We start from the raw sequence: 26,349 nt of genomic DNA, 5'->3' as shown, positions 1-26,349 counted from the left end.
AAAAAATTCTATCGTTGTCATTCGATTTTTAAATCAAGAATTAAAATCACAGGAGGGTTGTGTGCAAAGCCACGACCGCAAGGTTGAAGTAGAATACTTTTACAAGAAAGATAACCCGGCTGCTTGCGTGTCAGTCATTTTGAAATCGGATTTGTTTCGTATATACCGCTTGTTAAGCACAGTATCAACAAATCGTAATAAACATCACACTGCAATGCATTTGCAGCAGCATCAAACCTCAGTTTCAGTTTATTAATGACCATTCATTATGCTCTTCCAAAAACATTTAGTAGCCTTGAAAAAGGCCGATTGTTGCAATTGCAATTTTCATTCAATTATTGCATAAATGCTTCATGGTCAAATATACCCGCTGCAACTGCTACGCTATTCGTGGCCATGCCACAGTTGTGGCCGCTATACGCTGCCATTGTAGGGATACCATCCGTCCTGATTTAGCAGGACATGTCAGAATTTGAGCAGAATTTTTGAAAATTGCTCAATAAGTGTTTTCGATTCCATGTCGCAACGCTCACTGCAATCGATTTTTTTTTCATTGGTTGAAACTCAGTATAGTAATAAGAAGATTCGTTAATGCATTTACTGTTACCATTAAGCATCTGGCTTTTGTTAAGTTTCGGTTGAAACAGCTTACGTGTGTTGAATTTCTAAAGTATCTACTGATGCGTAACAATTCAAAGCGGTTTGATAAAAGTGGAGATACACTCATTTTTCACTAGGTATTTTTCCACACGGATTTTCTAATTAACGTGGATTTTTAAATGGAAGGAATTTTGAATTACGCGTTTTTCCACGAGGTACATATCCCCGCGTAAATAAAAACTGAGTGTATTTTAAGTAAATAAAAGAGTGTTATATTGTATTTTAAAGGGTAAATCACATATTATGTGTTATATTTGCTCATACTTTGAAGCATAGAATGGCTTGGTCAAATTTGTGCCGAGAAAAGGTGTCCTGATTTCTAACTTCGACCAGATGGTATCCCTATGCCATTGGTATCCGATGTCCCTGCATCAGCTGGCCCAGCTGCTATCGATGCTGAGATCCGCTGCAACTTGTGCGCTATTCATTGCTACGCCACAGCTGTGGCCGCTATCCGCTATGGCTGGTATCCACTGCACTGCCACTGCTGCTGCTAAGGGATGACTGCTGTTGTCGCTGTCTAGAACTATTATGAGCAGCTTCGGCATATTTTCAATTGCAAGGTATATGATTCTGTCAACCGTGCTGGGGGAGCAATCATACAACGACCAATCAGAGTTCGAATTTTTCGTTTTGACAAGGCTTGATTATTTTCAATAGTACAATAGTTTGAATAATAAAATTACAATTATCTTCATTTGGGAAGAATCTTAGAAGATTTTCCAATCTATTGCTACAAAAACAAAGGAAATCCATTGAATACTAACCGATTTATTAGCATTTGAAATTGGACATATTTTTCACTTTTTTCGGTTTTAGATTTTCATTTCACATCCCTATGTAGCCGAACTTCCTGAGAGAAGAATTCTACTTCAAAACTACTTGAAATCTGCTCGGAATCGCTACATTGACAGTTCGCTCATTGTAGTCAATGTAGCGATTTAGAGCGATTTTATTCTGCATTTAAAAACCGAAGGACAATGATTTATTTTTTTGAAATCCCGTTTTGCTCAGAAAATTGTAATCTCTTAGCTGATGCAATAAAATCAGAAGTAGCTAAACAACCCAATAGATCATTTAACGAGACGTTTCAGAACACAACTCATGAATGAAATTTTGACAAGAAGCACCGCTGACATAACGCACGTAAAAGAAAAGTCCGCTGTCAATTTATAAAATGGTCTATTTGGTCTATTGTCCTTCTTTTGTGATCTCAATCTCACTTTTGGCGAAACAAGCTATACCTAGGGTTTTCATTAGTTTGGCACAGCGTGTATGCAGGTATTTGACAGCCGTCAACTATTTTCGAACAATCAAATTCCTAGCCCTCGCGCAGAGGAACAGAGTAACTTTCGCTCAGAATTCGTTCTCTCTCTTGCTCACGAGGCAAGGGACTTCGCAAATTCGCTCCGTGCAGCAGTTAGTACTAAATTTTCCATTCATGGTGTTTTTGTTGTCTCTCAAACACGCAGGCGGCGGTATTTTGGCTCTCCTCGGGGTTTAATCAGAAATATTATTCCGATTTTCTCGGTAGTGCGACAGGTTAAACGTGTGCGATTCTGTACGGAAAGTGTTCTTCATCTGCTAGTGCATCGTTTTTGGGTGGAATTCAGGTAAGCGGTCCCCAAACAGCTTGCACAAATTGATCGCAAAATGGTCTCGGAAGACAGCAGCAGCGCTACGAGGAGAAAATTTTTTCTACGACTGCTGTGCTTCCACTACCTCCTTGTTCCTCATCAGCTCTTCAGATGTGTGTGTATGCGAACCACTAGTCACGACGGCTACGGGGCCACTTGGATTGAGCCTTACTTTTTTAAATGATTGCGAGAATGTGTGATCTTTTCAATTTTCAATGCCTGTTCTGGCCCACTATGTTGAAAAATGGATTCTTCCTCAAACTCCCTGTTGGTAGCTTCTGAAAACGTTCGAAATATTGCAAAACGTTCAATACGTAGCTTCGAGCATTCTCTTCAATATTTTCTAGGTTAGACAAATGACAGATCTGACTACTTGGAAGAAGCTATTTTTTAACATGATTGGATCAATTAGAATGTTTTGTTTATTTGGCCATGCATTACAATGTTCGGTACGGACAGTCGTTTAACAGTTGGATCAACGGATTCCGGAAACTGTAGGGTTTAGGAACCATTAACTAAAGGAAAATTTAGGACGTGGACGAAAAGTTTGACAGTTCGCACACCAAGAAGGACAGATTGTGACGTCACGTACTTCTTAGTGTACTAATACGATTATTTTTTATTGCACGGTGAGCAACTGTTGCATAAAGGTGGTCAAACCTGCCGAAAAACGACGTAAATTTTGAGAAAACCGTCTAGCTTTGTGATAAGTGCATGTGCTTGCTGATACCGTGATAATTCCAATCGTGTTTTCTGGGCAGACAATTATTATGCCAATTCCATCGCTGTATCACTAGCCGGGAACCTGCGGTTTGTTTGAAAAATTTTGTCAAAACTAAATTCAATTGGTGCGCAAACTATAGCACAGATAAAGTTGTGAAGTATAATCAGAGTTTCAGGCTCCGAAAAAAACATTTTTGTGTTGTGTCCAAAATGTGTTGTGTGGAAAAAATTCGAAAATATCAGAAAAATGTTAAACAAATGTATCTGCCAAATTGACTAACACACTGATGTTATACGTACATAAATGTGCTTTTACACAAAATGATCCGATGGGTCTCAGAATATATATTTTACCATGGGTAGAGGTCATCGACTTCTGAATATATATACATACAAAATTAAAATTGCCAACTTTTCCTGAAAATATTGAATTATAGTTTTGAAGTGCTTGAACATCATTTCCTTAAAAAATCCATAACCAGTAAAGTTTATATCGTAGTATCATCGTTGGTGTATGATTTATGTTAAATGTCCTGGCTAATTTTGAAGGAAGAAACTCTATTATAATGTTTCCGATGAAAGAAACTGTGAAAGCGTAGTCAAACACTTATGATCATGATAAATACAAATTTATATTTATAATTCGCATTCTTTTATCGGTAAATGTTCACTATGAACATATGTTCTCGAATAGTACCCGGAATACTAACTACGAATAGTACCCGGAATACTAACTTCAATCTAGCTCATAATTCCTACTATTTCTTCAATGGAAAATATTTTTTTTTCAAATTCATTATTAAATTTAATTTCCACTGCTGTCTTTTTTTGTTTTGTTTTTCGATGGTTGCTCGATCATCGTTGTGCCCAAGATGAGCTTGACGAGCCGCTGGAATTCGACGATTAGAGCTGGAATAATCGCCGGTGCTTATGCTTTCTCACCTTCGAAGCGGAAAAGAAGTCTTGCTCAGATCAGATCGACTTGAACTGTCCTACAGTACGGTCGCATTTTACCAACAGCTCGAGGCTAAGTCTTAGACTACCGAGAGATATTAAAATTTTGTTTTTCGCTTTCAACAGGCAATCTTTTTAAAAGACTACCTGTTGAAAGGCAAAGTAATAAATTTGTTTTTAAAGTTAACGAGTGATTAGTGAATTAATTTGGTTTGAGAATTTCTACTTAAATTCTATAGTGGAGTGAAAGTGTAGTGAAGTTGTCCAGTTATGTCTGGAAAAAATAAAAAAGCTCGCTTTGATGCAGCATCAAGGAAACGTGAGGCATCTCCTCCAAGTGACACTGAAATTTCGACTAACAGGTATGATATTCTTTCTTCTGTTGGGGATCTAGAATTCCAAACTTCTCATACTGAGCATAAAGCCGTTATGAAGAAGGTTAAAGTTCCACCTATTGTGGTATTTGTAGCAAACTTTAAAGCATTTCGATCAGAACTTTCATCATTTCTATCGAATGTGAAAGTTAATTTTCAAATTGGTCGCCAAGGCGAAATTCGTATTTTGGCCGAATCTTTTGATGGCTATAAACATCTTTTACAGTATTTGACTGAAAAGATGTATAAATTTTACTCTTTTGATGCCAAAAACGAGAGAATGTTTAAGGCTGTGTTGAAAGGTCTCTCAAATGATCAAAGTATTGATGAAATCAAAGATTGTTTGTCAGAATCACTTGGTTTTGCCCCCAACCAAGTAATTTTGATGAAACGAAAGGCAAATGCCAAAATTTTTCAAACTGGAATACACCAGGAAAATTAATTAGTACATTTTGATCGTACCAAAGTACATAATTTAAAATGTTTAGAAAAAGCACGTGTTTTATTCAACGTGCGAATAAAGTGGGAAAATTTCAAGAGACATGGAGGAATCCATAATTTTACGCAATGTCGGAATTGTCAAGCCTATGGTCATGGAACTCGAAACTTCCATATGGCTGCAAAATGTATGATTTGTGGTGACACTAGTCACACGAAAGATATCTGCCCCGTGAAAGAAACCACTAATAGTTTCAAATGTGTAAATTGTGGGGGAAATCACAAATCTAATTTCTTTAATTGTCCTGTAAGGTCAAAAATTATTGCTTCTAGACAACGTAGGAATTCTAAACAACCTGTTGTCAATGTGGGTAATCAAAAGACTTTAAGTACTGTTCAGGCATCACCAGCACTTTCATTAGCAGGTGTGTCTGTAGGTAATAATTTAAATTCAGATAACAAATTTCAGAAAAATAATCCTGTTCAGGCAACACCAGGCTGTTCATATGCCAGTGTCCTTTCAGATAATATTTCAAATTCAAACAGTAACAAACCATTCGTGTTTGGTGCTGAAAAGTCAGCCAGTATTGATTTAGGTAATCCAACTCCCGAAAAGATTGGATACCTACAACAATCCATGCTGAAGCTAATGTCCGTTTTGTTGAACTGTAACTCGATGAATGAGGCTGTTCAAGAAGGTATAAAATTTACAACTAATATTGTTATGAAATTGAAATTCAGCAATGATTTTAAATAATGCTGTAAATTTTCTAAATTGGAATGCTCGCTCTTTAAAAGCGAAAGAGGATGAATTTTTCAATTTTTTAACAGTCCACGATGTGCATATTGCAGTTGTGACTGAAACGCTTTTAAAGCCAAATATTAAACTAAAAAAGAACCCAAATTTTATAGTTCATAGGTTTGATAGAATTGATGTTGCCGGTGGTGGAGTTGCAATAATTATCCACCGTCGAATAAAACATCGTGTTTTACCCCATCTTGAAACCAAAGTTATCGAGAGTTTGGGAATTGAAATTGAAACAAGTATTGGCATTTTATTTATAGCCGCAGTGTATTTGCCTTTTCAATGCACTGGTGAGCGAGAAATTATTTCAAGGGAGATTTGAAAAAACTCACAAGAAATAAATCTAAATTTTTAATCATCGGGGATTTTAATGCGAAACATCGATCTTGGAATAATGCTCAAAGCAATTCCAATGGAAAAATATTGTTTAATGATTGCTCGGCTGGATTTTATTCAGTTTTATTTCCAAATGGTCCTACATGTTATTCTTCTATTAGGAATCCATCTACAATTGATTTGGTACTAACAAATCAAAGCCATTCATGCAGTGATTTATTAACTCATGTTGACTTTGATTCTGATCATCTTCCCATAACATTTTCTATTTCCCATGAAACTATTTTAAATCCCACTAGATCTGTGTTAAATTATCACAAGACTAATTGGGATAGATATCGTTCTACGATCGAAGAAAATTTGAATGATGATATTATTTTACAAAATAGTGCTGACATTGACAGAGCATTAGAAAATTTTAGCAGCTTTATACTCAATGCCCGGAATTTATCAGTTCCTAAGGCAAGAGTGAAATTTAATGCACCAATTATTGACAGTGAACTTCAACTTCTTATACGTTTGAAGAACATACGGAGACGTCAATACCAAAGATCTCGTGATCCTGCTTTGAAAATTATTTTTCAAGAATTACAAAAGAAAATTAAACATAGATTCACTCTCTTGCGAAATGAGAATTTCATGAGAGAAGTTGAACAACTAAAACCTTATTCAAAACCTTTCTGGAAGCTCTCGAAGGTTCTTGAGAAACCCTCGAAGCCCATTCCAGTCCCTAAAGATAATGATTGCATTTTTCTAACGAATGAACAAAAATCTTAAAAACTTGCTCAGCAGTTTGAGAGTGTTCATAACTCCAATTTGAACGTAGTAAGTCCTATTTAAAAATGAAGTAAACCAAAAGTATGTTCAGATCACCACCCAAGAATTTCTTTCCGAAGAGGTATTGGAGACAAACTTGAATGAGGTGCGAACCATTCTCAAAAAATTCAAAAACATGAAAGCACCAGGAGATGATGGGATTTTTTATACCCTCATCAAAAGACTTTCCGAAAACTCTTTAAATTTCTTGGTAAAAATTTTTAACAGATGCTTTGCACTAGCACATTTTCCTACGAAATGGAAAAATGCCAAAGTCACTCCAATTTTAAAACCCGAAAAGAATCCAGCTGAGGCATCAAGTTATCGACCAATTAGTTTACTTTCCTCTATTAGCAAACTTTTTGAAAGAATAATTCTTAATAGAAGTTTGGTTTTCGCCATGGGCATTCCACTACTCATCAGTTACTTAGAGTAACAAATATGATTCGAACTAATAAATCTGAAGGCTATTAGACTGGAGCTGCTCTTCTAGATATAGAAAAGGCATTCGACAGTGTTGGGTATAAAGGTTTAATAGCTAAAATGCCAAACTTTAGTTTTCCGATTTACCTCACAAGAATGATACAAAGTTATTTAACTGACCGCACTCTCCAGGTTAACTATCTAAATGGTAAATCTAATAGATTGCCTGGTAGAGCTGGGGGAGTATCTTGGGCCCAATCTTATATAACATTTTTACTTCTGATCTTCCTGATTTACCACCAGGTTGTGAGAAATCTCTGTTTTGTGACGATACAAGCATTTCCGCAAAAGGAAAAAGCTTTCGTGTTATATGCAGTCGGCTTCAAAAAAGTTTAGATATATTTCTTTCATACTTACAAAAATTGAAGATTTCCCCTGATGCTTCAAAAACACAGTTAATTATTTTTCCAAGCCAACAGTTTCATTTCTCAAACCCACCCATAAGCACGTTATTAAGATGAACGGTGTGATCTTAAATTGGTCTGATCAAGTTAAATACTTAGGGCTAATTTATGATAAGAATCTTACTTTCAAGGAGCACATTGAAAATATCCAGTCAAAGTGCAATATATATATATATATATATATATATATATATATATATATATATATATATATATATATATATATATATATATATATATATATATATATATATATATATATATATATATATATATATATATATATATATATATATATATATATATATATATATATATATATATATATATATATATATATATATATATATATATATATATATATATATATATATATATATATATATATATATATATATATATATATATATATATATATATATATATATATATATATATATATATATATATATATATATATATATATATATATATATATATATATATATATATATATATATATATATATATATATATATATATATATATATATATATATATATATATATATATATATATCAAATGTTTATATCCTCTTATCAACAGAAATTCTAGACTTTGTCTCAAGAATAAACTGTTAATTTACAAACAAATATTTAGACCAGCAATGCTATATGCAGTTCCCATCTGGACAAGTTGTTGTGCAACCAGGAAGAAGACACTTTAAAGGATTCAGAATAAACTTTTGAAAATGATTTTGAAGCGTCCTCCCTGGTTTAGCACGAACGAGCTACATAGGCTCACTAATGTAGAAACATTAGAAAATATGTCAAGCCAAATTGACAACAAATTCCGACAAAAATCGTTGCAATCCTCAATTGCAACGATTAGCTCACTTTATAGTCAGTAAGATAGTTTTAAGTTTATTTTAAGTTTCGTTTTATTCCTTTTTTTTTCTTGACAAGTAGGTTTAATAATTTTCCTACAATTACATTATCTTAACTGCGAAAGCTAATAACATTCAATAATACTAAAAAGCGTGCAAATATATATAATAGTGTTGAAATGTCACCATTTGTGGCAGAACACACAATACTAATTCTGAATAGATATTTTAGTACATAAATCATTACAAACTCCCCTTCTAAAAAAAAATTCTAAAAAAAAAGGTCTTGCTCAGATGTTCGCGTGCCTTAAGACCGCAGATGAGCACTTGAACTACCCTATCTTCAGACCCTTGACTTCAAACTGCTCAACCGTGCAGTTGACATTATAATATATAACATTATCATCCACCTCCGATTTCACGAGATGTAGGTATTAATAATACTTGGGGGGCATCCACATACCACGTGGACAGATTTTTAACGATTTTGACCCCCCCTCCTCCTCCGTGGACAACTGCCCATATAAATTCTAAAAAAAATGTATGGACCGTGGACTTTAGCCAAACAACAACAAGAAACTTTGCAGAAGACTTGGAATTCGTATCTCTTACTCAAATTGACTTAGTATTGATTGAAAATAGACCTGTCAAAAACATTTTTCAATCAAACATTCATTTTTTTATTTTTTGGGCCTTCGCTATGTTCTATAAAATTATTAGTAGCATCAATACACACAATTATCCAGAAGATACTATATACGTATCGTTCACAGACTACGAGTTATATGACATTTTTCATTTTTTTTTTTTTTTGACGTGGGACTACGTCTTTGTTTTCTACACTGGTATACTGCCGCGCATGGCAAGTTGGTCCCATTTGCATATTTAGTAAAATTGAGTTATTACGCGTAAATGGTAGCTTACAATGCATAGTTTCGTAACAATGGATGAATTCAACAACTTTGTTCTGAAAAACTGCTGGGAAACATCCAAACATATTGTCCCATCTCGTAAAATCATATAAAAACGCGTTTTTCTCGGCTTGCTGAAAATGCAGGTGGGACTGACATGCTATGCGCGGCAGTATACATTCTGTAAAAATTGAAACGAACCTGGCAAATTTTGCGTCAGATTTCAAACGATAATAACAGCATAACTTCATGAAGATTACATTAACCAATGTGTTGGTGGATTGATAAAATGTTGAACAATTTTGTAATACGCTAGTTATCATTGTTTTTTCATTGCAAAGCGGTAAAAATCGATAAAAGGTGTCAAAAACATATTTACGCGAACAATGAACCAATCACATGCGAGCATTACTAGAACAGACGAAATGAATAGACACCAACCATTCCCTGTGATATTCTCTGTATCAATATCAAAAAAAAAAAAAAATTGACAGAATCTCCCCGTCCCAATAGGTCAAAAACAAATTTACCTCCGTAACCTCCGTAAATTTACGCTCCGTAACATATATTGTCAGAGCCAAAGTCGACAGCGGCTTCGCAGCAAGATCTGCGTCAAATAGATTTAGCCTTGGTCAGGTGGATAAATTTACGCTCCGTAACATATATTGTCAGATTTTTGAAGAAGTCAAAAAGGAATCAGCGTCGCGGGAGGCGTATTTGAACTTCTTGTGAATAGTGTTCGACATCGCCTCGGGCAGAATCCGGTCCAAAGTCAGATAGGACCGGAAACTTCGAGTCTCAATTTTATTTCGAACCGGACCGGAACGGAGCTACCCGGTTTGTACTTCTCGATTTTTGATATGATTTTAATCACAAGAAGCACATTTATATTGCGGATCATTTTAGTTGCATTTGCAATTGACATACTTTAAAGAGAATGTATATAAATATTTTTAACAAACTGTGTTTGTCTGTATGTTGCGGAAACTAGGTCAATATCTGCTGAAATTTCGTTAATAATATAAATAATCAAGACTTATTTTCAACATTCTCTACACTTAGTGTTTCGCAGAAAAAAAATAGTTTTTTTTATTCTGTGTTCGACCTTTTGACTACTGGATTTTGTTGGGGAAAGACGTCACCTCGAGGAGCTATTTGTTAAAGATTTCTCGGATTTTTTCTATATCAAAAACAGTAGCTAATAATATTTTTTTCAAATTGTTTATTCAGAGTGTCAGTTGGACTTATTTTACAGACCATGATAAAATTTCTTACACATTCCATTGGCCCCAGCTCGAAAATTTTGTAAGTCCCAGTATCGAAGTTTTTCGAAAAAAAATTGTTTTGAAAGAACAGATCTCAACGTTTTATGCGGTTTGCAAAATGCATCTTGACAGTGTTATGTGCATTTTTTCATTGGTCACTCTGAGGCTCTTCTTCCCAAAGGCCGCTTGAAAATTTGCCTAAGGAGATTTTTCGGAAAGACAAAACCTCAATGCCCCAACTTTTAAATTTATCCCATGCATTTCATTCGCATCCTGATACAGAAGCACTGCAAGCTCGAGAGTAGCTTGACAGAGAAAGAAACTGAAGGAAGCAAGAAAGCGCGAGAAGGCGATTGTCAACAATTTGGAGATAAAGAGGGCGAAAACGATGAATGAGAAATGTTTTTCATAGTTTTGTAACACTATTTTTGGAAGGCATAAATAAGCATGTGAAAATTGATTTTTTTCTTATATGTTTTGAAAAGAAAACACCGGGAAATTTTATTAAATATCGGGAAAACCGGGAAAATATTAATGCCTTGTGAAAAATATACACTGAAAAAAAATTGAAAGATAACACCAAAATTTAATTAAAGTCCAGTTTTTTATGGAATACCCAAGTAACCATAAGCATTAGGAGATAGCATTTTATTAGCACTAATTCAGCCTTGTTAATGACAAATAGCTTTATATAATGTTTCTTAATGTTTAGGATATTATGCTAAACTAGCATTACTGAGAGCAAAATATGCGCTTGAAGGGTTACCGTAAGTGCTACGATGCAGTGTTTTAAATGCATACAGAAAACGCATTACATTTTTTGTAAGTGCCAATAACGAGCGAAATTGGATGTGTCAGTTAAAAATAGACGGAACATGGACACTCGACGTAGATGAAAAACAACTTCAAGAAGTGGGAATTTTCGACGCAAAGTTTGGGTACATGAAAGTATAAAAACTTTCCGAAATACCCAATACAAAACAATTGCAAACTAGTGAGTTGGATCCAGGATCTACATCTCCTGGGCTAGTGGTTTCTGAACCGTCAATATTAGAAGATGAAAAAAAGTCTGATTCTAGTAGTTCCCGGGTTGCCACCTAAGATACCTTTCTAGACCATATGTATTATTCTATATTTTTTTTCGTTTGTTTTCCCAACTCACATGTCAGAGAAGAGAAATCTCATGGATCCTCCACATCAGCATTAGTGATGCATATCAATGGTTGCCACCTGCAGCACTTCATCAGCTCGCTATTTCGCCTTTTTAACATTATATCAGATATATACAAGCATTTAAGTCAGAATAAGTTCTTACCCTGAATTCTGTTATCGAATACAGTATTGTTGTAGGGCAACGATTTAGTGCTTACTGGTTACTTGGGTAACTTGAAAATAGTTGCATTTACGAAGCTGAATGTTATGAGCTTTCCTATGTTGAATGACCGTTTAAATAGTTTAAAATCATTGAAATGTAAATATTTTATAAAATGCCTAATATTTTTTTTTAATTTTAAACCAACCTTTCATTAAACATTTGTTTTTTATGTCTCCATCCTGAACTTTTTATCGAAAGATGCGTTATGACTTCAAGTTTCGCTGAAACTTTCTACAGTTGTTCCTTTTTGATGAAAGGGTCATTTTATGATATCAGTTCTTCATGTAGGCTTGCGACTGCTGTTACAAAAGGGCCTATTCAAAATGATGACTGATGGATAAAAATGTCTATATCAGAAAAACGGCTTGTTCGATAGGAATGGTGTCTAGCAAAGTTGTAGGTAATAAAATTGCGGTTGTAAAAAAAACTATACACACTGTGAAAAAAAATTCCCTGTGTCAAATTTTCTAAATTGTCACAAAATACAAAATATCTCAAAGTAGCGTGAACTGCCTTAAGCGCAAGATTAATAGCGAGATCTGTCTCTGCTCAATATCTCAGTTCTCCGCCTCGTGCCTTTTTCCGTCTGTGAAAACACTCAGTTTACTTAGCCAAATACGTGTGCAAAGGTTGATTCAAATAAAAAATAGTCGAAACATTTCTGCGTATTTCCGGTTCGCTTGCCGTGATTTTGCTCATAAGTGTTTTTTTTTTTTTTCAAAATGGAACGAGACCAGCCACGGTGCTACCACAGACCGTTATTATAAAAAAATGCACCAAAGGATCTGAGTACACCATTCGATTCGTTATGACGTCCTGAATCTCTGGTCAAAATTTCAAAATCGTCGTGTGGTACATTTTTGAGTAATGCCCTTTTGAAGGTCTAAAGTACAAAAAACCGTTGCACAAAAGTTCAATTCTTGTTATGAAATATCATAAATAAATTGTGGTTTTTATGGTAACCATATTCACGAGATAAACATTCAATTACCATCAGTAGCAGCATTGCGGTTTTGGTTGCAGGCGAATAGGAGTCGTACCCGCTGCAATGATAGACGACGAGAAACAAGCGGTGCTCTGCTCCACGTATACTCTACGGTACTGTTGCTTTTACCAGCATGTTTTCTTTCGTGACATCAGTTTTTAGTACGCTCTAACAGCAGGTTTACAAATTGTTCAAGAAAAGGGGTTGTTTAAAACTTTTCGAAAAATCTTTACCTTCGAGACATCAAATTAGTCTAGGTTCATGGAATCAACAACCTATTGGGGCGGGGAGACTGTCATTTTTTTTTTGGGTATTGATACAGAGAATATCAAGAAATGGTTGGTGTCTATTCATATCGTCTGTGCTAGAAATGCTCGTATGCGACTGGTACATTGTTCGTGTAAACTTGTCCTTGACACTTTTAATCGATTTTTACCGCTTTGCAATGAAAAAATAATGATATTCAGCGTGTTACAAAATTGTTCAACATTTTATCCATCCATTCATCATGTGGTTATGCTCCATTTATCCATCATGTGGTTATGCTGTTATTATCGTTTGAAATCTGACGTAATATTTGCCAGTTTCATTTCCAATTTTACAAAATGCATACCAGTATAGAAAACACAGACGTAGTCCCACGTCAAAAAACAACGAAATACTTTCAAAATAGATCCTACACATTCTGAGTACATTTCATGACATTTACAATTGGTGGAAAGATTTATTTGAAAATCCCACAGTGCACAGTGGTCTAAAATCGAAAAATCGTAACAGTTCAATGAAAAAAATTATAAAAAAAGTAAAAATTTAAAAGCAAAACAATTGCTGAATATAGCGATGTCCTATCTGTACGTTGGACACGACAAAATAGAGTTTTTTGTGGAACACCCCTCCTTAAAATCAGTCTATATTTTTCTAAAATTTTGTCTGTAATGGTCAAAATCAGTTAGAGAATCAGTCACCATGAATGCTCTGGAAATCGGATGTGTAAATGTTTCTTAAGGTCCAAACGCAATGGGTACCTTTTTGGTTCCTTTACCGTAATTTGAGAGAAAAGGTATGAACTAATTTTCAAATTACCGCAAACGCAGCCGAAACGTCTCAATTGTGCTCAGTCCTTTAATGCCGATCAGACGAAAACAACGTGAAGCACAATGGGCAAGATGAGTGGACGACCTGGAGAACCTCAGCATCTTGCAAGTGTATAAGCAATAGATATCTTGCGGTGCGAATGATCAGTACACTTAATTTGTCTCGGTAAACTTCCCAATAGCTGATCGAGCTCGGCAAAATTTTTAACAAGTGTCAGCAATATATTTCGACGATCGTTCAGCAAATATATCGATCTACCGTAAACCAGCATGGATTGACATTTTGTTTGCCGAAGCTCTTGAATATTCTGCCGGAAACTTGTAGAACATTTTGCTGGATTTATCAGCTGTTGAGTTCTCGACAATAAAGTCTAAGTGTGTGGTCTGGGATCATTCGGCAACACTATATCTTTGCTATTGCTATCAGAGGCCATCCACATACCACGTGGACAGCTTTGGGGGAGGGGGGGGGGCACTGTTAATGTCCACGGTCCATACATTTTTTTCAGAATTTATATGGGCAGTTGTCCACGAAGGGGGAGGGGGGGGGAGGTCAAAATCGTTAAAAATCTGTCCACGTGGAAAAAATCTTTCATCATCTTTGGATTCAGAAGACGTTACTCTAGAAATATAGAGCTTGAAAATTGAAGAGGTAAGTTGAAACCTACCGTGGGAGACTGAGAAAATCATGTTTCCATGAAAATACGTACTTTGGTGAATTTAAACTGGTTTTTCTCAAAATGTTTACATGCTAAAATAAATATTTCATCGCGTATGGATTCAGGAGACCTTACCGCAAAAATGTAGAGCTTAAAATTTGAAGAACGGTGTTGTTGTTTGAATTTTTATAAAAATACGTAAGTTTGTGTTTTTGTACTGAAATAATTTTGAAACTCCAAAATTCACTCTTACATACCATATTTCATCTACCTGACATGATTTGATACATAGAGCAATTGATACGTATTAAAATTCCCAGTGTTCGCTCAATCTGTTTGAAAAATGAGAAAAAAACAGACATATTTGCGTCTCACAAAAACGGGGAGGGGTCCAGAGGGGTGGCACCTTTACCAAAACTTAGAGCTACTATTCCCCTTGAATGAAATTCCCAGTTTGCCCAAATCGGCCGTTACAGTGCTGAGAACGAGCATTTTCAAAAAACAAGTTCCGTCGCGGGTCTTTACGGATTAAGATCGTCAGTTCGAATATTTTGTTGTTCAGTACGGTACAAACATTCTACGCCGACACAGGTGGTGTCGATTGCTGTGAAATGGCATGACCCCCAAAATAACCCTAGTCGATGCCGGGAGATTTTCTGCGACGAAAAGTGTCTACGATCACGCTTTCCATCACATGAGAATGTGAAGACTTTGGCATGGCAATGGTCAGATGTTAGTAATTTATGATCGTGGGTGTCATTCTGGGGATTAATACAATAGTGATAGACCTAGGTCAGGCGGAAAATAAGCAACAATATGGAAGGAAACATTTCTCAGGCAACTTATATGTTATTTATTGCATGTAGTTCGTTTGAAAACGTTGAACGTCGTTTGCAGTTTTCAGTTCACAATTACTAATCAGAACATTTTCTTTAATAAAATTAATGCCAAAACAAGCGCAGTAGCTTATATCATGCCGAATACGACAGCCAACAGTCAGTTGAAGATATTTTGTGACCAACACACGTATGTGTGCATACGGTGTATAGCGATGATATGAGGAAAAAAAAAAAGGTAAAAACGCCTTGTGCCGCCATCAGTAGAAACATTACAGCAAAGGGAACATGAACGGTGTCTCTCCCGATGTTCTACACATTGTTATTATGATTTAGTTTATGCATCTCTGATTGTGTGTTGAAGCTACGATTTTTGTTTTCAAGGCAAAGTTTCCAGGCATATCACCACCTAATGTATTTTTGGCATTTTAACATTAAAACACAAATAAAATCTCTACTTTGGGGGATTTGTTAGTAGTTTAAGTATTTATGATAAATATTAGTAAATAATGAGTATGTGTGTCTAATCACAAATTGTGACTTCTCAACAATTAGAAATTTGTAATTTTAATTGTTAGGATTTGTTTGCTTTCGCAATTAGGACTTATCATTCTTAGGGACTTAAACCTACTTTTCAGGAGAGGGGAAGTAAATTTATAACTAACTTAATTGCTAACTTATTGGCTATAAAGAGAGCTTATCGTAGTAATTGAGGATTGCAACGATTTTTGTTGAAAATTGTTAATAATTTTATTCGACATAGCTTCTAATGGTTCAACACCAGTAGGGGTAAACAGGGTAAGACCGCCCAGCGGGGTAAGATCGCCTACCGTGATTTTACTACCAAGTTATATAATAACTGAAAAAATTCTTTAACATGTCTATTACAGTAAAATTACATAACATTTTGCACCCCTTTCTTTTTTGATAGTGCGCGAACAGTCACAGAAATAATTAAAAACAACCTTTCAGCTGGCAACCAGTCAACGCGCTATTGTTTTGCGGCAACGGGACTTAAGGTTTTTCTGTCTAAAAATCTATTGTTTTATTCGTGAATATACGTTTAACCGCTTGCCTGAATCTGTTTTTTTTTCGGAAATGTCGAAGGCCGGGAGTAATCTTGTAATTTTGACTACTTTTTCGATGGAATATGAAAATGTTCCACTGGGGGCAAAGTCGCCCACTATACATTGGGTAAAACCGCCACGTATACAAGTGCTTGTTGTTTTACTTCAAGACCCAAATGCCTCAACACTACAAAGGGAATATTTACAGGATCAGTAAAGCAATTTCAAGCCACATAAGACATCAATGTTAATCGACCATTTTCGATTTGGTAGAAGCTTTTCTAGAATTTTTTTTTAACGCGACTAATTTTTGAAAAAAGTAAACTTGTGCAAAAATGGTATTAATGAACAAACGGTTTGTTTGATCGATATGACTTCTCCGGCAGAGTTGAAAATAGCAGTTTTTTACTTCCGAAAAAAGAACACACTGTAAAAAAATTAAAGAAAAGATATAAAAATAGAATTATTTTTTTTTTTTAAATTTATTTAAAAAAAATGATGTTTCTGCCTGCAGAATCTACAAAAGGTAAGCTAAAATTTGATGGTTATTTGATCATGGAGTAATAGAAATATTTATAGCTCAAATTTTGTAAAGATTTTTTCTTGGGCGTCGTTGGTAATTTTGTTCGTCAAAAAAACCATGAAAAAATTGAAAATATGAACAAAAAATCAATAATAATTATTATTACTCTATACATAATAAGTCTTCAAAAAAATCATACAGACAGGTATAATGAGTTTGTATTTCTAGCTTAAAGACAGGTTTATTATAAATTGCATATCTTGAAAAACCCCAATTCTGAAAAATCTATGTATTTTGAAAACAACAAAGAGTTACCTAAACATTGATTTGAACTTGGATAATCAAAAAACAAAAAAAGTTAAAACTTAGAAAAAAAAATTTTTGTCAGCTTTTCACAGTGTAGGTATATTTTATCAAAAAAGAAAAAAAATACCATCCACAACTTTGTCGAAGACACTATACCGATAAAATCAACCCAACTTGGCCCTAAAATTATTTGTCATTCTCAAAATATGGTGGGCGATCTTACCCCGCTGGTGGGCGGGCTTACCCCGCATGAAAAAGATCTGCACATTTTCAATGAATTTTTAAAATTGAAAAAAAAGCTGGAAAATAAACAAAAAATTTTCAGTTCTTATTTTTTAAATGCGGGTATTGAATAGAAGAACCTCTTAGCGAAGAAAAAATGAAATTGCAGCCGCAACTTTTTTTTATAAACAGAATTGCTTAAGGGGGCGGTCTTACCCCTAAGTCTATGTTATTCGAGTGTACAAAACCATCGAGGACGCTTCAAAATCATTTTCAGAGTTTTATTCTGAATCCTTTTGGACGTTTTCTTCCTTGTTGAACAGCAACTTGACCAGATCGGTATTGCATAAAGCATTGCTGGTCTAAAAATTTGTTTGTAAATCAAAATTTTGTTCTTTAAACAAAGTTTAGAATTCCTGTTAATAAGAGGATATAAACATCTCGTATATTTGATGCACTTGGCTTGTATACTCTCAATGTGCTCTTTGAAAATAAGTTTTTTATCGTAAATTAGTCCCAAGTACTTAACCTTGTCAGACCAACTTAAAATAACCCCATTCATCTTGACAACGTGACTATTGTTTGGCTTGAGAAAAGAAGCCCTAGTCTTATGAGGAAAAATTATCATTTGAGTTTTAGAAGCATTGGGAGAGATTTTCCACTTCTGCAAGTAGGAAGAAAAAATATCTAAACTTTTCTGCAATCGACTGCATATGACACGAAGGCTTTTTCCTTTTACAGAAAAGCTTTTGTCATCGCAGAACAATGACTTTGTGCATCCTGGAGGCAAATCAGGAAGATCTGAAGTGAATAAAAATCTCTACTTGTTTCCATATGGCACACGGGCCCTTTTCCCATGTTTGAAGATAATTGAGTTAAGAAATAAGAAGGTTTATGTTAAATTATATACTTAGAAATACTTTCAATAAAAATTTTCAAATTTACTGATCATAGTCACTAGCAAGAAGCGAGAATTAGTTCTATGGTGTAGTTACCACCGCTTTTTTTAGAATGTTGCGCAGTCCAAGTTGTTCGATAGTAAAAATTAAATATTTTTTATTTTTTGGTCTGAAACTCTGCTGCTGTGCGTTTCCATACAACAGAACAAGTTTAGGACACTATATTTCTACGCTATATTTGATTGGAGTAACCGCTCATCAACTCAGGCCCTTTGATTTCTAAATATGTCTTATGGGGACTGGGTGTTCAGATTCGAGTCTCAGACTTTCTATCATTTAAAACAATACACTTGTCGCGTATAATTGTATTAAAGATTGTAAACACGGAGTATTGTCTATACAATTATTATTGTGTAATCCGTCAACGTAATCCGTTTGAAGGAGCCAACTTTAATTATGAGTCTATGAAAATTGCTTCTTGTCGAATATGTTTTTCGTGTGTTATGGTTGGAATCATATCAACCTAAATCAATTAGTAACACATCCAAGCACTGATTTTTCAACATTGGGAATATAACAAATAATTTTTGATACTTTGAGAATTTAATTTGGTGCTTTCACAATAATGCACTCAAATTTGCCTATTCGTTATAGTTATTTTGTATTGCAAATATGTTCTATAATATTTTAGTTCGTTTTCTAAAATATTTGAAAGCATGGTAAATTCCGAATATTTGATAATTTAACTTAAAATTTTTATTCAGAATTTTACTAAAATATTTTAGAATTTTGTTTAAAATTTTACAAAAATTATTAAGGTTTGATTTTCAGCAAAGCAAAAACTTTCTGAAAAAATCAACTGTTTCAATTCATAGCAGAGTTAATAAATGTAAAAAGCGAACTCCGGGCAAACTTTTCCTTAGTGTTTTAATTTGTATTAAATTTTGGCCTCCATACTTTTGCATCCCCAATTTGGTTTTCAGAAATTTTTCCATATTTTTTGTTATTTGTGTTCCTTTGCTATTTGTTGTCCTGTCAGATGCATTTATTCCAACATTTTTAACTTTTACGGCTGTTAATTTTTTTGTAATTTCTCTGCGTTGTTTTTTTTTGCGTTTCGACTGTTAGAGATTAAATTGAAATTTTTTCGATCACGTGAAAACTTCTTCAATTTTTTTTTTGGTTGATGTTTACGCCTGTCAACCCATGTTAGGATTTTATCAGTTTCATTGCCCTGGGAAAATTTCTAGGGTGATATGAAAGTGCTTAGCTACTTTTGATTAATTATGTCTATACTGTATTTCCTGATAACTTTTCTCTCCGATCTTTCGAACCAAATAAGAGTTCCAAAAGAAATATCAACCCCTTAACACTTCGAGAGAAATGAAACTATTCGAGTACAATCTATTGCACACGCTGCACCAAACTCTTTAAAACTGTCAGGTTTTCAAAAAATGCCTGACGGTTCATTCGACCGTAGCGCTAAAGTTGCAATTTAATGATACTAAAAGCATGACATACGACAGCAAAAGCAAACAAAAAGATCCGATCGAGTCCAACTTGTATTCCCTAGTATTTACTGACACCACCGGTGGAAAAGTACACAATACACAGAGAAAAAAAAACTAACGGACGTTTCACTTCCACCTTACGAGTGCAGCCGTTGTCGATCGGGTCGTTAATTTTCGTCAGATTCGTGTACTTCGCTGCACTGTCTGGCTAGCTGCCTCGTGTGATAGAAAAAGAAATATCGATTGCGCAAAACGTATTATGCTGCTGCTACTACTATCCGCGCGTCTTAGTATGTAGTGGAATCCCAGCTGTCTCGTTCTTCTTCTCTTATTTCGTATGCCATAGGTTGACCACATTTTCGTTGAACATCAATGAATTATGTCAACATTGCTATTAGTGTGTATCTAAATTCTTAGTTATCAATTTCAAGATTTATTTTGGGAATGTGAAGATGCCAAAAATATTGGGATTAGCTCTCGGTGGTGATAGCAGCCACCCTACAAAATTAAGGCCCTGTTAATGCCAAGTGAGAGTGCTGATGTCTTAGTGCGTACCGTCGCTACCTCTATCCGACAGTTGGCTGACCAAAGGCACACGCATGCTGTATCGAAAAGTAGTTAGGTCAAAGTGAGATAGAAGCGCTGCCAAATTGTTCGTAGACCGATTAATGAATGCCGTTTAATGATGATCTCTACCAGCGATTGGTTTCTAGTAAACTGTGTCAAATTGTTAAAACTAATTTTGCAACAAGCAAAATTGAAAATTGGCAAATAATATTTTGGATTCAAAAATCTTGATGGACCATCAGCTATAAGTGTTACTATAATTTCTCCGTATAGTGTTTAAGTGGAGACAAATCGGAAAATGGTGAATGTGAGCTCCAGTTCCGGTTCCTTTTGAGTCCGTCCGATTGGCTCCGTTTCTGTTTAAAGTTTGTATGGGAACGAAAGTTTCGCAAAAGCGTAATTCAGTGAAAGATCCAATCACAAAGTTTTATAAGATTGATTTGAACTATTTGAAAACATAAGAATAATCCAAAACCAGTTCTGCTGTTAAGTTTTGCTTATGTCACTACTTGTTTTTATTTCTTGATTTTTGCTCAACTGAACAAATCGAGGCTGAAAAGATGACACACAAGGCTAGTTGTACATTTTTTCAAATATATTTTCACTTCAGCCAATGTTTTAAGAGAGTTCTAGCTTTGTAACTGATCTCGACGTTTAAATTCCAATTGTCGATTTACGCAGCTACGATAAAGATAAAGTCTAAACCGTAGAGACTTTTCTATACATCACACACAATACTTGTTTTTTCCTAGTTTTCTGTCATTAGAACTTGTCGATGCGTTTTAAAAACCACTAGTTTTTAAACGATGACTTACTGAAAGTTTCTACTAATAGTGTTCTGAATTAACACATCGACGGGCCTAGCCAACCACGCTGGTGGCCTGGGTTCAAATTCCAACGCCGACATAGGTGTCGATGGTTGTGGGGTGGCGTGATCCTCTCACAACCAACCTAACTGGTCTTCGCCTTCCATCTCATGAGGAAGTAAAGCCGTTAGCGCCGGTCCGTTAATCAACGGGTCGTGAGTTTGGGTCCTGAGTAGAGTCGCCTCCGCGGGCGTCGGTGATTGGCACAACAAGTGGCGAAATTAGACCGATGTAAAATACGTGAGGATAAAAAAAAGGAGTTGAGAAAAAGATTCAAAGATTATTTTAACTATATTGTAATTCCAAAGTAAGTTCTTGTTCCTCATCAGCGGTTTGATTGTATCCAACCAGTTGTGTGCATGTGTTAGTTTTGTCAAATAAAACAAATAAAAAACTAATATGCGATTACATATCATGTTAATTGAAAATCAGAAAAGCTATTCACCAAAACCAATGCATTTTGTGAGGAATAAGAATTTACCAAAAATTTAATGCAATGTAATTTCGAATAAACGCCATGTAAAAATCACATGTAAGGCGACTTTAATATTGTTCCATGAAATTACGACAGCCGTCCAGAAGCTTTGTAAAAGTAAGCTCTTTCTTTAAAACAGTAGACCTAACTGTTCAATATCAGGCCGATACTCGATAAAAATGCTCCATTTTTATCCGTGGTTAAAAAATGATGAAAAGCTGGGTATAATCAACCTAAAGTGTGTTATTTACATGTGCAAAATTTCATAACAATCGGTTTAGTGGTTCGTCGATTCAAGAAGAAAATCGCCAGAGAATTTTGTGCGCCGTCAAGCAAAATGCAATTGCGACCATGAGATGGATCGGAAGACAACTGAGAATCGCCCATACAACTGTGTCCCAAGTGGTGAAATCGTTTAGGGAGTCCCAGACGATCGAACGGCGGGCTGGAAGTGCAAGAAAATTGAAGACAGTTGACCCTGTGAAGGCCCGGCAGGTGCTGGATTGTGGTCCGTTCCGCTAGAAAATAGGACTTTAAAGATTCCGGTTCGATTTGGTTTCGGATTGGACTTTCCAGACTCCTGGCACTATGTCGAACACCAAATTCTGTATACAGGTAAAGACGATACAAATGTTCGATTGCATTCATTCTTGAGTGTTTTGTCTGATAGCAAATTTTCTCTATTCGGAGCAGGTGCGAAACTAGAAAAGCTTTTGCTATTCCGTATTCGTACACTCCTGCATATGGAAGCCAAAAAATGGTTTTGACACGGGATTAGGAAGCGAACTTGATATATGTTATACATCATTTTTCAATTTGAATTTTTTTTAAATATTTTTTGTTGAATCCTATTGGAAAATGTATAAATTTCAGTCATCCATGTTAAATATAACAAATCCAAATTTTAAAATAATCACAGGTCAGGTAGCAAGACACTTTCTAGTGAATTGGTCACTATTTCGTAGCTGGTCACTAAAAAGTCTCCATTTTCGAGACAATTCAACTAGAGTCACTTTTTCCTCCATTAAGTCACTATTTTCAACTATTTTGATGATGAAATAAAGCAGGTAATAATGTGTCACCAACCCGAAACCTTTTCTCATTGTCATTGTTGCCATTCAAACTTGATTTTAGTGCAGATCTCATGTTTTTAAACACGTTAAAAGACCACGAAAATCCACAAAGGGTCTGTGGGGTTGAAAAGCAAACCACGTTGCCTTTGTTTTTTCTGAATTTTCTGACATTTTTACACACTGTTGGTCTCAAGGTACGATGCTGGCTTAACAAGCCAGTCGTCATAGGTTCGTGTCTCGGCTCGGGAGAGACTGTTAGTGTCAGTAGGATCGTTTCGACTTACAGCACTCAAGTGCCATACCCAGTGACAAAACCGTCATGCAAAATTTTAGGTCAATCGGGCTTCTGAAAGTCGTGCCTCAAAGCGGTTTAAATTTCACTTATTTGACCGATGAAAAAAGGCAGACTCATGAAATCGTCAAAATCGATTTTTTAAGCCTAACGTCTTGGAAATGCATCAAACGTCTGTCTGTATCTGTCTGTCCGTTATATATGATCCTTATGGACGTGGAATCCACTGTACCAATCGGTGTAAAAAATTTTATGTAGGGGTTCTTGAGGCCGGAAAAGGTTATTAGAGTAGCTCGAGACCCCTCCCGCTCCTTAAAGGGAGGGCTCCCATACAAATATAACACAAACTTTTGCGTAACTTGAAAACTAATCAAGAAAATGGAACCAAATTTGGGATGGTGAGGTTTTTAGGAGTAAGAAATATGTCAATGGTAACTTGACACCCCTCCCTCCTCTAGAAGGGAGGGCTATAATATAAGTAAAACATAAATTTCACTTCTAGTTCGTAGGTTAGGTACTAGTGTTTGCATAAAGCTGTAAAGTTTTGCTCTTAGTGTCGTACATATCTCAAGCAGCTTAAAAACTTAATTTCTCGTGATTTTCAGCTATTTGCTAAGGTAACGGAGGAGGAATCAGAAATGACCCTAAATGTATATACTGATAGCCCTGTCACATAATATCCCTTCAATACATTTTTTTTCTTCATTCACCCGCAAACTGAAAACAGAAGAAAAGAAATCGATGACGTAGTTGAAACAACATCGATGAATTTAAAAATAAAAATTAATCGAAGATGCTGTCTACAGACTTGAAAAGACGAAAGTTTGTATTTTAATTGACAGTGGAACTGCCACTTGTGAATAATTGCGAGATTTGGAGATGGTGGACGGACAATTACCCCTGAAAATATTATTATATGGCCAATAGCTTGTTTATTTTAATGGATAAAACATAATATTTTTTGCAAAGAGATGCATTTTTTGAAGGCTGATAACTTTGTAGAAGGTCTAAAAATTCGGAAAAATGTGGGAAAAAGTTAGAACGAAAATTGGAATTTTTAGTGCCTTTTGAAAGAAAACTTCATATGGTTCGTTATATGTAAGAGATTTGCTGAAGACACTATGCGTCTATCTCAATCAAATTAAGACGGAAATTTTCTATCTAACTCTTAGGTGAATTCATCACCCATTTTTCTATATCAGAAGATGCGTTGTTTAATAGCTTAAAAAATATATGAATATATACTTTATGGCTTAAATCACTATTTATTTAATCGAACGAAAACGCCAAAATAACCCACTGCAATGGTTGAGTTTTCAATTTAAACTATGTCCAGAATGATGTTATTCTACCCAGAGCTGTGCAAAAGTACTAAAATATTGAATCTTAATAGAAAGACAGTTCAAAATGATATTTTTTTGATGAAACTTTATATGATGATAAAATCGGGTGAAAAAGGTGATAAAATCGGGGGCAGATAAAATCGGGTACTGGTATAATCGGGTGATCACTGTATTTTGATAACATCAGATCGTTTATTTCTTAGACTTTTGGCATTAGAAAAAAAACGATGTCGAAAATTACCTGAACTTTTTTTCATCGATCAAAAAAGTAAAACTTTGATTGCTTTACAGCACGACTTCCCAAATTGCAAAGGCTGAGTTGATCTCTTAGACCTTTGACAGGAACTTGTAATACAAAAGTTATCGTAAGCATAGATTGATTGATTTTATTAAACATAATCTACTTAATCGCTGCCGTCTTTTCCCATGGGAAACAAGGTGTGTAATATCAACACTTTATTTGAGCGAAGAAATGTAGGAAAAATAAATTATTTCGAACTAGGCATCGGATTCTGCTTGTCTATGGGAATGGAACTTCGTGACTAGACAAGGGTCTAGGAAAGAGGCTGCTGCACGAATAAGCTGAAATTTTGCATGTCTACACAGACCTCGCAGCCAACCGTTATTAGTGTACAACAGGATAATTGCGGAGCTAGAACTACGATCCTATTGACACTACCAGTCTCTCTTCCGAACCGGCATTCAAACATACAACGACTGGCTTTTTGGACCAGCATCGTACCTCGAGACCAGCTTAGAGATATAAAGAGGGTAGATAAATAAAGTAGATTTAGATATAAAAAAAAACAGAATTTTTAGACCAAATTCATACCTCGAGACCAACTGAAAGGGCATGCAAAAATGGCTACAACTTTTATCATAGCATAAATATGTAAATTTTCAATAAAAACATTTATGTGAACAAATCTTCGAAAAGCAGAATTAAAATAAATTGCTGCTGAATAATCTACAAAAGCAAGAACCCTGTACGATTTTAATTTCATGAGATTATTGTTAAATGAACATCGCAAGACTACATTATCTGAAAATTTGTATAAATATTGAAAACAACGGTGTTTTAAACTTCGAATGCATTTTTATTCTTCGTAAAAATCATATCTTAAAAATTTTGTTTTCCATACACAGTTTAAAGTAAAAATAAATATGCAGCTTTTTTATTTATAATGCTAAGAAGAAATGAAAATGAGCAATTTCCGCTGAGACCGGCCCACTATTTACATGATGGTATTGAAAACAATTCAAGTTATGTTATTAAAAATTTCAAAATTCAAGTTATGTTATTTATGTTATTATAAAATGTTATTAAATCCTCTTACAAATTAAACCCCCTATGCAGCTATTAGAGTAAACCCATTTCGAGCTGCCAATTATAGAAACTCGAATTAACTGACTGCTTAAATTGACAGATCAGATAATGAACAAACTTTTCTGCTTTTTTTAAATTTTAAATAGCAATTTTTATTCCCAAGAGTAAACATGGTATACAATTAAAAAATATTTCGTTAAATTTTGTTTGAAAAAAAAACGATGAGAGCTGGCAACTATTCGGTTAACGGCCATACGA

At 34.9% G+C, this 26,349-nt stretch overlaps 1 protein-coding gene across 2 annotated transcripts in view; it reads left to right on the top strand.

The window, feature by feature from the left end:
• Positions 1-2,097: 2,097 nt before the first annotated feature.
• LOC129719086 (GIGYF family protein Gyf) overlaps positions 2,098-26,349 on the top strand; it is a 43,095-nt gene continuing 18,843 nt past the window's right edge. The window contains exon 1 of one of the 2 annotated variants that reach the window (XM_055670479.1): positions 2,098-2,273. The gene's annotated coding sequence lies outside the window, so the exon portion shown is untranslated. The remainder of the gene's footprint in view (positions 2,274-26,349) is intronic. The other variant, XM_055670478.1, reaches the window with a different exon arrangement.

Source organism: Wyeomyia smithii, chromosome 1, assembly GCF_029784165.1.
Source record: "Wyeomyia smithii strain HCP4-BCI-WySm-NY-G18 chromosome 1, ASM2978416v1, whole genome shotgun sequence".
In the NCBI taxonomy this organism is placed as follows: Eukaryota; Metazoa; Arthropoda; class Insecta; order Diptera; family Culicidae; genus Wyeomyia; species Wyeomyia smithii.
This window is presented reverse-complemented; position numbering and strand designations above follow the sequence as displayed.